Source organism: Ceratotherium simum, chromosome 1, assembly GCF_057802395.1.
Source record: "Ceratotherium simum simum isolate JZ-2026a chromosome 1, ASM5780239v1, whole genome shotgun sequence".
Classification (NCBI taxonomy): Eukaryota; Metazoa; Chordata; class Mammalia; order Perissodactyla; family Rhinocerotidae; genus Ceratotherium; species Ceratotherium simum.
The window spans coordinates 94,629,851-94,642,345 of record NC_141900.1 but is presented as its reverse complement, the minus strand read 5'-3'; positions in this window follow the sequence as shown (position 1 = coordinate 94,642,345).

Genomic DNA, 12,495 nt, shown 5'->3' with positions numbered 1-12,495 from the left:
AAAAAAGAGAGCCACTCTACTCAGAGCTGACCCAGCGCCTTTCCTCAGTGCCCTCCCTTTTCCCGTCAGTGCACCAGGAGAAGGAGAAGAGCCCGCTGGGAGAAGCCAGGCTCCTCGTGCACTCGTTAGCACGCGCCCGAATCTCCCATTCTGTCCTCCAACTCTAAGTCGCCCTAGCAAACAGGATGAATAAAAAGCTGCCTGTCCCTAGGACCAAGCTCTCAAGTAGAGGGATGCCAACCTAGTCTTTATTTAGACCACAAATAACCTAGAGCATCATCTGTTCTTTAATTGGCTCCATCCTTTTTTACTGAAGAAACATGGTTAAGAGTAAGAGGGCAAGACTTAAAAAGACGGGTCAAGGAGAACCGTGTGATTGGAGCCTTAGGAACCACAGGTCGCTGTGCTTCTGCTCAGTGGGTTCTGGCGGACCCATCTGGGTGTTTGCACCCGTGTCTCTGTGCTTAGTGCCTCTTTCATGATGTTTAGCTGTTTCCAAGGGAAGGGGTGAGCAGGCCAATGGGTGGGAGAGTCTGAGGCTTGATGCCAGTTAATACTGTGAAGTGGAGCATGTGGTTGATCGAATTTGGAGGGAAAGGAAGGGTTGGGGCAAACTGAGGTTGTCTCCTGGACTGTATTTGCATTCTGGCCTTACTGGCGGTGAGTGGCTTGCTGGCTGTGAGAGCCAGCTGGCCTTGTCCTCTTCACCCTGGAAGACTCAACCCGCCCAGACACCAGATTGTTGGATGTAAGGAAGGGAAGGTGAGATGAGCACAGCTGCTAACAGGCTGATTTCCTTTGACCGGATCTTTGGAATTGCGAACACTCATTTTTGAACAAGCTTGTGGTGGAGGATTTGGGTTTTGTGAGTGTGTGTGAGTGAGTGGAGCAGACTTTCTTGGAAACTGGAGGAAGGAGATGAGGAGGCTTAAGGAACTCTTACTGATGGGCTGTGGCTGATGAAACCAGGTGCGTCCAGGGGCTTGCCCCAGCTTTCATCCCCAGTTCTCCGGTGCTGGGGGCAGGGTGGGATGAGGGGCTCTTGGTGGCGTGCCCAATAACTGCTCGGACAGAAAACAGAAAGAAGAAAATAACTAGGTGCCCTCGAGTAGCAAAGAGAATTCAACTGAGAGGCAAGGATTCCTTCCGCAGGACTAGCCTGGGACTCACATCATGGTTTTGCCACGGAACATTCCAGCCCCAGGGACTTTGCATGCTTCTCTCCCTGTCTGTGTCTTTTCTTTCTGATGTGTCTTGCCAATTTCAGATGGGGAAGCCTCAAAATTGAGCAGGCCAGAGATATCCTTACCAAAATGGAAAGGAAGGGGAAACTATTCCTTTAGCCAAAGAACCCTTCTCAAAGACACCTCCAGAATGGACAAAACGGCATTCTTCTCTTTCCTTTCTGGGCAATAACGACATTGTTATGATGCAATTCCATTTGTCTTTCTCTTTCCTGTCTATCCTGATTGTATTTTTTTATTGCATTTATTTCAAAAGTGTACTCATCTTTCAAGAGGAGTGGAGATTAGTAACCCTAAATGCTGCTGCTATGGGGAAACTGGAGGCATCACACGAATATGCAGGCTTAAATAATCTCCTGTTGCCACGGTATCGACGGAAGCAGACCTGCCGGGAAGTTCTGCCGTGTAGGGGCTGTCGGTTCACGCTGGAGCTGAGCTCAGGATGTCAGTGCTTTTCTGCGTTGGTGCCTTAGGACTCTCGCTTCTGATCTCCACAGACTAGACTCAATAAAATCTCAGTCGGGCTAGTAGAGAACGGAAGATGGCAGAGGGCGTTTAAATGCAATAGAAATCTTTCAGTCTTTTGGCACCATTGCTCACAGAGTGACCCAACCTAGTAGCAGTTTCTTGCAGCTTCTAGAAGCTCAAAAGAACTAGCTCCAAGCCAGTTCTTCCCTTCAGACTCAGTGAGAGTTTACAGAGAAGTGGCCCTCCTGGAGGGACACTTTCTCAGAACACCTGGACCAGAGCGGATCTTCCTGATTCCCCCAGCTCGACTCCCACAAGCCTTTGCAAGCCCCTGATCTCAGACCCTTGCATTACTACATTATGTTGACTATCTCCTTTTTGATAAAACTTGCAATGTCCCTCAAGTAAATAATAGCCACAATTTGTTAATGCTTTCAGTACATCAGGCCCCCCCCAACACCAAGCCCTGTATGAGCGTGATCCCGTGGAGCCCTTATAGCCACCCAGTTACAGCCACCCCATTTACAGAGGAGGAAGTTGATGAGGAAGCTGACGCTCTAAGAAAGTAACCTGTGTTAAAGGAAAGAAAATGCAGTGGTGGTCTGAAATCTCCAAGTTTCTAGTGAAATTTTTGTTAATCCAGCTTTTACTGAGATATGACTTTGTCTCGCTTTTTTAAATTAACAACGAGTGGCCTCGTATTTCTGACAAACCGTTTAATGATGCTCCCATTTACTGTGTGCCAAACACTGTGCTAAAAGTGGTTTTTAGCTCATTGGTTTCTAGCTCATTGGTTTCCTTGTTTAAGTTCGTCTTCATAATAACCCTATGAAATCAGCAATATTAGCCCCTTTACGGTTGAGGCTGCTGGCTCGGAGAGCTCGTAACCTGCCCAGGGCCACACAGCTAGTAAGGGGTAGAGCCCAGCCTGGGCCTGGGTCTGCCCGGCTCCAGAACCAAGCTCATAGCTTGCCTCGGCCGTCTCCGTGTGTGTGTGTGCGTGTGTGCAAAGAAAGGCCTTGAAGGAACGTCACCCCGCGGCATCCCCACACCGTGCGTGGAACTCAGCAGAGGGGCTACGTGAAGAGGGAGTCCTGAATTGGATGCACGCAGAAGGGGCAGAATTAGTTTGACTTTTAGAGAAAATCTTAGGGGAGTTTCTTTCGATTCACAGTAGAATTCATTTTAGTTTCCTTTCCAGCATACCAACTAGCTTTAGTAGTGCTGCTACAAGAAACTCTTATAAGAGTGAAGAAAAAAAGTGTTCTTTTCTTCTTTTAAAAAAATAATTTTTCTTGCTTACAGTTAATTCTAGAAAGGCAATACTAAAGGTATATATTTTTTTCAAAATGCTATTTTTTACTGCACTGATAAATATCATGCCAACTCTGGTCTCTGTAATTGATCCACTCTTCAGCTCTGGGTAGAACCAGATGCGGGATTCACACCAAATTTGTAAATACCGTGTGTGGGTCTGGTGTCCAGGAACTTTTTTCTTTGTATAAAAAAAAAGGAGAAAGACAAGATGACTTTTAGAAACAGGAACAAGATAAAGTTTTCTTTTGAGATAGCCTTCTCAAAAAAATAGAAAGCAACAGTTGTGTAAACTGAGAAAAACTAGCCAACTTTCAGGACACAAGGAGAGTCTTCTTGCCGAGGTATGAGATTAATAGTAATACAGAAGCATTTTTGTTTTGGTTGAAAGGTGGTAAGAATTTCGAAATGCTTTAGGACTAGATTTTTAATTTTTTAGAACACCATTATCATTTGTTATGAAACATCTCCTCAGTTTTGGGTGGGTTTTTTGTTTCTTTTTTATTTTAAAAACTTCTTTATTGACTGGCTCCAGGCTTGTTTGCCTAAATTCTTAGGCAGTATACACAAGTTCTAGAATCTTGTAGAACTTTAACTCCATTGGAAGCAAACCCAACTAATCAGAATTTGAGATCCTGGTTGGTTTCAATAGGTATTCTGGAATTCTGACAGAACGCCTAAAGATTTTTTTAAAGAAGGTTTTAGATACATTATCTTACACAAACTGTGACCTAATGGCAATAATTACCTCAAATGTGGGCATTCATCCTGGTTTTAGCCTTTTTTGAAATCATGTAGCCAGCTTGATCTTGGGATTTAAAAGACTATGAACTCTAAGTGGGCTGAAAATAAGAATTAATGCACACCCTGGTCATTGTTGCTTAAGTGAATTCTGAAAATAGCTAATCTTTACAACAAAAATTAAACCAAGAAAGATTATTCTTTGTGTGTTGTAATCAAATGTGATATTCAAATGCACATGTTAAGTATATATGTTTTTAGCTACTGTAAAATGCTGTTAGCTTTCTAAGATATTGGGAGAGTCATATTTTAAAAGCATAAACTAAATAATTGACTGTGGATACTTAAGCATATTTCTGGCTATGTTTTATAGTTAAAGTGTTTTATAGTTTACATTTAAACTGGTACTTTTTAAAGAAAATTTCTGTTTATAACTGACATCTTCAAACCCCAGAGATTGCCTCTTTAGTTGGAGGCCATGTCCCCCCAAGGCAGGTGTGTTCTACCCATACTGTTGTGTAGCCAACATGAGCGTTTCCCTCTGTATTATTGGTTTCCATGTGAACACAAGAGAATGTGAAAAGGATTTCTAGGTTGAATGGGAAGAGAGAGGTCCACAGCCTGGGCCGGATGCAGAGATCTCATGCCATGTTGTATCAACACTTGTCTTGAAGGCCTTCTCTGACATCTTGGAAGAGGCAGAGAGAACACATACCTGGTTCGTTGATTTTGTCTTGATTTGAATGTTTAACTTATTAATCAATCCACTGACTTCCAGTCACCAGGCAGTAGAAGACACTGGGATTCAGGTGGCCCTGAAGGTACAGCTGCTATTTCTGGGCCCCCGGCAATATTCTGATCGGTGTTTTGCAGGGGAGAATCATACATCCCTAGGCACATATTCGTTGGCTGGGTTTTCTACGTATCTGCTGTCATTTATTTCTTTTCTCCTTTAAAACAAAATAAATGCAAAAGGGTATGTTTACTTTTTACTCTTTGTCAAACTTAGATTTAAAGCCTAGGTCAGTGGGAGGGGGGCACCTAGGTTCCTTCCTAGAGATTGTAAGTGCTGCTGAGCAGGAGACTGGGGAACCGAGGGGCAGCTCAGGGGCCATTGAGACCCATCGAAGTAGCGGTCGTCATTGTAATGGCAAGAGAGGCTTCAGAGAGTGGGCCCCACTGTCGTGCAGGAACCTGGAAAATGCCAGCTCCCCTAAGATGGTTCATTTCTTATTTTCTCTTGTGCCACAACCGAAGAGCAAAGGACCTGCTGTGATCCGAAGGGTATTCCTTTAGCAGATGAGACCTTGAAAACTGCAGAACACCTGGGACCAGCGAACTGTGTGTGTGTGTGTGTGTGTGTGTGTTTCTTTTTAACGCATTTGCTTTTTCCCTGTGAACTCTGTTGACAGTATGTTCTTACTACAGTTTTTTGTTAGAAATGTTATTGTAAAATATTTTTCATCTCGCCCCTCCTAATTAAACTCCCGCTTTTCTCTGTTTGGTTTTTTCCTTTGCTTTAATTAACCAAGTGAATCTTATGTCATTGTCTTTGGGGCTTAACCATGTTTTTAAAAACTAGAGGTATAGAAATTGGCCTTTAAAAAAAAGAAAGCAAATGTGCTGTATCTGAAAAGGGCTCTGCCTTTGCTCTCTCTCGTGTCCTTTCAGCCCATCTGCACACGAGTATCTGCTGGCACTGCCTCCCCCTTGTGTCCGGTCCCTGTTCCTGTGGCCGCCTCTGCCTCTGCCCTGCTGTCACCACAGCCCCACACCCAGGCACCCAGGACTCCCAGGAAACTCTCAAGAGCCAGGACCCACTTAGCCTTGTGAGGGGTGGTCTTGCCTCCCTGTTAGATATTCGCCTGCTTGGTTGAAGGGGCAATGAATTTATTATTATTATTATTTTAATAGTTTGGCTCAGGTTATAAGGAAGAACTTGGGAAGTGGACAGTGACTTGACCATGCCCATCCTCTGTAGCTTTCTGTGACTTCTGAATGGAAGATTAAGCGTCCCCTACCCCTCCCCCTCCTCTCTTCCCATTGGCGCTGCCTCCACAGCACGTGGTGTCTCCCCACCCTCGCACACTCCTCACTTTTGTGTTACTGCTCATTTAAAGCTTGCTTCCGTGGCTTTTCCAGGACACAATCACTTCTGGTCCCCAGAGCATCTCTCATCCTCTGTGTGTGCATTGTTTTAACCAAATGAAGTAGACCAGGAAGTCATACTTGGGGGCAGCAGAACTTCTAGTTTAGTAGAATCACTGTATAGATATAGATGTTGATATATATGTTTGTGTATATATATATCAAACCAAATTTCTGATAGGAAAAGTATAGCTTTACAGATGAGGCGGAAGAGGAGCTTTTAGAAGTCGGAGTCAGCACTGGCGTATTAGGCAAGCCCGGAATGGCCCAGGCTGCACCTTCCTATGTGAGCCTGAGGCCTGGCACCGGGCCCTGGTCACCCACCTCACCACAGCGGAGGCAGGTGGCCCTGCAGGGTGCCACTGCTCTCTCCGGGTCCCCAGCATCAAGGGCATAGATGAGTGAGGTGGGCAACAAATCAGAATGACTGGAATTTTCCATCCCGCTTTGCTTTGACCACATGTATTGAGCTGCAGCCTCTGATATTATATCACGTTTCCAAAAATGGGATCCATTAGGATGGAAAGAGAACGGATCTGTAGAAATGTTTACCTTTCAACTGCCCATGAATTCAGGACACTCTGGATAGAAAGACTCACTCCCCAGCATGAGGACAGGGACGAGGAGAGCTGGTGACGTTCGGTCACCAGTCCAAGGAGCATGGCTCCCTCCCCAAGGTCATCTCGCCCAGATCTTTCTCTACCAGGTCATCTCAGCTCAGTAACCCTATGAAAGCCCTGGTCTGTTGTGTTCCTTCACTGTACGGTTTCTGTAATAAAAAGTGTTAATCCATGTTAATCTCTGTGAAAATTATTGCGTGCAACAGTATTTTCTTGTGTACCTCTTTTTCCTATGTGAATTGTCCCTCTTTTCTTTTTTATTTATAAATGTCTACTTTTTTTAAAGACAAACCAACGTGTTGTAGACCTATATGTAACCTATTCCTTAGTCTCATATTATAGGTATGTTATAAGAATGGATATTTTACTTGGCTTTAGAATGTTTTACAAGAAAAATAATTCTTAACTGATCAAGTCCTTGCTACTAAAATGCTTGTGTTTTTCATCATGACGTCGTGTGCTTCTAAATTAATAATCATTTTCGTTGTAGAAAAATGGAGTGAATTTATATTAGTCTTGGAAACTAATAATAGCATTGTAAATTTATGAGATGATTTTAACAGAAAAAAATTATAGAAGAATATAGTTATTTTAATTGTAATATTACTAACTGTAGGGTGAGAAAGGGGGGTCCCGTTGTGGTGAACTATGTTATAGCTTGTTACTCACAGTTTCTTTTTGATCATTTTTTCGGTCTCTGAGGTGAAACGAGTTATTAATTAAAATTTGTAAACTCACATATGCATATTGTATATGTGTAGAATGTAATCACACTTTGTCTTGGAATTACATTAAACTGTTTGGAATCACTGTATGCTCGGCCTGGCGTGCTGATTTACTCTAGAACCAGACCAGTTATCAGACTAAAGAGATTATTGGTACAAGTCACATCTCTCAGAAGTTACTTAGCCCTTCAGAAGTGATTTACTACCTCTGGACGTGTTCATGAGCCACCTGGTTATTTCATACCAGCTCCTGTGCAGCTGGGCAGGGCGGGGGTCTCCAAGTTCCCATTACCTCTAAGGAGCCAGTCCAACCCGGCTGCTTCCAAACTCCATGCTTGAGGCCTATGGAGTTGCTGTCATCTGCCTTCCTAAGAGCTTTCCACTGTTTGTCCCCGATCTGGGCACCAGGTGCAGCCTTACTCTGCCCCCAGGCCCTGCCCTCTCACCGGACTTCAGGGTCAGGCCACCCCTCCCTCCTCTACCTTGTGGTCAGGGCCCTCCCCGGGGATTCCCCACTTGAGCAGTGAGTTCCACAACCCCTTTCTGGCCCTCGTACCGTAGCTGCTCCACCTCAGGAAGCGTGAGGAGCTCCACGTCCTGCTCCAACGGTGGCTTCCCATCCTTCCAGCACTCTTTTTTTTTTTTTTATGATGGTGAAATATGCATAATATAAAATTTACTATTTTAATCATTTTAAAGTGTACAATTAGTGGCATTAATTACATTCACAATGTTCTGCAACCATCATCACTAGCTATTTCTAGAACTTTCATCATCCCAAACAAGCTCTGTACACATTAAACAATAACTCCCCATTCCCACTTCTACTTGGCAACCATGCTTCTACTCTCTGTCTCTGAATTTGCCTATTCTAGGTACCTCGTGTGAGTGAAGTCGTACATTTGCCCTTTTATGTATGGCTTATTTCACCTAACAATGTTTTCGAGGTTCGTCTATGTTATAGCATGTCAGAATTTCCTTCCTTTTTAAGACTGAATGACATTCCGTTGTATATGTATAGACCACATTTTGTTTATCCACTCATCTGTTTACAGATGAGTCGTTTCCTCCTTTTGGCTTTTGTGAGCAGTGCTGCTGTGACCATTGGTGTGCAAGTATCTGAGTCCGTGCTTTCAGTTCTCTTGGATATATGCCTAGGAGTGGAATTGCTGGATTAAATGGTAATTCTTAACTTTTTGAGGAACTGTCAACATGTTCCACAGCCGCTGCACCATTGTACATTCCCACTAGCAAGCATAAGGGTTCCAGTTTCCTCACCAGGCACTCTTATCTTGGCTTCCATTGCCAGTCTCTGAGGAGGGTCCTGGCCCTCCATTTTCTGTGCTTCCTGGTTTCACAGGCTTCCCAACCAGCCTGAACTCCACCCACCCTCTCACCTGTACCCTCAGCTCCCGCTACCTTTTGCTCCTGCCACACTCGCTGTGGATTGATTCAGCCATCTGTCATCTCTGCTCCTACACCCAAGCTCCCAGAGCTGCTGGGGAAGACCCCCAAATCCTGTAGACCTCCAACCTCAGCCGGGCCTTCGGTGCTCATCAGCTCCCTCTGTGGCTAATCGGAAACCTCACCACTCTCTACCCCCTCACTCGCATCGGATCCCCTACCCCCCAGGCTGCTACAGAGCTCCCTCAACCTCACCCCCTCCCACAAACCTGTCTGCCTCCCACGTCTTCTTCCTTCAGCCTCAGAGGAAGAAGGGCCTTGTGTCCACCTCGCTCCTTCCTCACTCTCCAGAGCTCTTTCTCATCAAGCATCCTCTCCTGCTTTTGGACCTGCTTGCTTTCCTCCTGTCTATGCCCTCCAAGAACCAGCCTGAGTCATCTCCCAGGGAAGCTTGCCCTAATGCTCCTGATGAGTAGGTGTCCCTTGTCTAGGTTCCCAACCCTGTGTGCATAATTCTCATTATGCCATCCTGTCAACATTTCTTTCCTGATTTCCCTTCCCCACAAAACCACAAAATCCCTGCAAGTAAGGATTTATGTTTCACCTCTGTTTCTAAGCCCTCTATTACAATGCCAGGCACAGAGTGGGTGGTCAATAAATATTTGGATAAATGGACAAACTAGTCAGCCCATTTTCATTGCCCAATCCACTTACCTTTTTTTTTTTTTTTAAAGATTTATTTATTTATTTTCGCCCCAAAGCCCCAGCAGATAGCTGTATGTCATAGTTGCACAGCTTTCCAGTTGCCGTATGTGGGACGCGACCTCAGCGTGGCCGGAGAAGCGGTGCGTGGGTGTGCGCCCGGGATCCGAAACCAGGCCGCCAGCATCAGAGAGCACGCACTTAACCGCTAAGCCACAGGGCCGGCCCTCCACCTACCTTTTCACTCTCCAAATTCTGTGTCTCCCACAATTCAGGTAATACCTGAACTTGGGTTAAATTCTACTCAGCCAAAATTCAAGTTACATAAAAATCTATGCAAAAGATTTTGAGAACTTCAGAACTCTGCCATCATACCTTTTTTTTTTTTTAATTAGAAATGCACTGCCAGAGCTCACAGCCCATGGCCATGGAGAGAGAAGCAGACCCTATGTACCAGTGGGATAAGAGCGTGTCAACAGACAAATGCGTTGTAGCTGTGTATAAGGATCTCACCACCAGTGTCTTTGGAAAGTTATTTAAATCTAAAGTGAAAAGACAAACTTACTGCTGTCGATATGTTCCCTCAAGCATATTCAATACTGGGCTAATAAAAATCTTAAGTTGTCTTAAGTTGCTCCCTTGAACTGATGACGAGCAGGAAGCAGAGTTCTAGAACACCCCAACAAGTACTGTTTCCCAGCAGAGCCAAGGAGCCCTGAATGAGGCAAACCGACACTCAGATGGTGCTCTCCCGGAGGCCACCCCGGCCTCTGCCCTCTGGGGCTTCAGCTTCTGAGGGAGGTGCTCCCACATCACCGAGCCCCCGGTGCTTGGGGGCATGTTGCTGGATGGTGGAGGTCAAGCCCGGGAGCCTATTCCAAACAGCCAGGTGTGCATTTGTTGTGAATCTGGCTTACAAGTTTTCTAACTCTTCCCTAGAATAGCTAAGCTTAAGCAAATATTAAAGTTAAGTGTAAAACAGAGAACACTCTAAGAGCAAAGTGTCACGGTAACACTGATGGGTGGGTGTCCAGACAACCTCTTAAGGTGCGTGTTTCGTCGTCCTTTCTGCTAGGACTGGGCTGGAAGGGGCCCTGGACCCCCCTCCCCATCTGGTACATTTATGTCCTACTTGGACCGTGCAAACTTCCTCTTAGTCTCTTTCCTCTACAGCTTCCCCTGCGCTGTTTGGCGCTGCTTGAAGATGGAAGAACCCCACAGTTCAGCAACAACCCTAATCCTCGCTCTATAGGCAAAAGGCAGAGCTAGGAGCTAGACAGCCCTCCATATTGTGAGACCGTCTATGTTTTACACGTGCTTGTCTATGGGAGGTCTGTAGTCCCTTCTACTGAGACTCTATGCATTTGGCAGCACTTCTGAAACAATGCTGCAGTACAGGTCCCTTATAAAGAAACCCTTGACGTCTACTTCTATGTCTTTTTATGTTCTGTTTAAATGTCTTCTTAACGCTTCATTGCATAAGAAGTGGCTGTCTCAGAATCTTTATCTATTACAGACTAAGCCTGTGGACAGGGCTGCTTGTAAGAGAATAAACTACCCATTGATAGATAAAAGGCCAAACCCAGAAGGAAAAAGTGAGTGCTTGGAGGAAGGGGGTAGGAGGGGGAAAAGACTGTCACAGGTCGTAAGATAGCACAGGCCAGTGCAGCATTAGGAGGGAAGGCAGTGTAGATAGCAGAGCGATTCAGAGCATAGCTTTGGAGTCAGCCCTGTTCAGGCGCAGTTCCAGGCTGTTTATGACTGTTAACCTCTCAAGCCTCAGTTTTCTTATCTGTAAAATGGGGATAATACTACCTGTGGCAAAGAGTGGCTGGATACTTCCGAAACCATTTCCTCTTCTGGCTGAGCACGCAGCAAGATAATCTCTCCTAGCTTCCCTTGCAGATAAATATGGCCAGACCTCCCAGTGGCAAAGCAGTTAAGTACATGCGCTCTGCTTTGGCCACCCAGGGTTCGCAGGCCCAGATCCTGGGTGCACACCGATGCACCGCTTGTTAAGACATGCTGTGGCGGCATCCCATATAAAGCAGAGGAAGATGGGCACGGATGTTAGCCCAGGGCCGGTCTTCCTCAGCAAAAAGAGGAGGATTGGCATCAGATGTTAGTTCAGGGCTAATCTTCCTCAAATTAAATAAAATAAATAAATAAATGGCCAGACCTGACCCCTAAGCCACTCATACATTTATCCACAGTCTCTTCCCTCAATTTCTGGACAGATGTGAAAGAGCCAATGAAGGACTCTGAGGGCCTAGAGAACAGTGGGGCCACCAGATGGAAGAAGACCAGGTCGCTGGATGACTTCATGGTCTCCTAATAAAACCACATTGGACAAAACCACAAAAGAGCAAGAAATGTGTTTTCATTATATTTAAGCCACTAAAGTTTCAGGATTGTTTGTTATAGCGATTAGCCTATCCTGACTAATATAGACATCAATTCCTGAAAGTGAGGTACTGCTGTAACAAACATCTGAGATAAAATACCTGACATTGACCTAGCAGCTGGACAGAGAAATAAGGAAACTGATTGCAGGAACTGGAAAGATGATGGCCCACGTTATGCTTTAATAAAGCATTGGATAAGCATGCAATTAAAAACCCTAACCAGACTACAAAAAAATCTACTAGAACTAAAAAGTCAATCTGGCAAGGTTACAGGATAAAAGGTCAATGTACAAAAATCTATCCCAGTTCTTTATACTTGCAACAAAGAGTTGGAATATGAAATTTAAAAATTAGATCATCCAGAGTAGCATGAAAATTAAAAATATGTAAGGATAAACTTAATATATGCAAAAATTCTACACTTAAAACTTGTAAAATGTTGCTGAAATTTTTAAAAACTTAAATGGAGAGATCTGCCTCATTGATCGATTGGAATAGTCAAATTGTTAAAATGACATAGCTCCTCAAATTGATTTACAGATTCAATGCAATCCCAATCAAAATCTCAGCAGGCTTTTTTTGTAAAACTGACCAAAAAAAAATCGAGCATTAGAGACCTGTGTGACAATATCAAACAGCCTTAATTGGAGTCCTGGAAGGAGAGAAAAGAAGAAAGATCAGGCAGGAGAAACATTTAAAAGGATAAAAGGCAGAGAATTTTCCG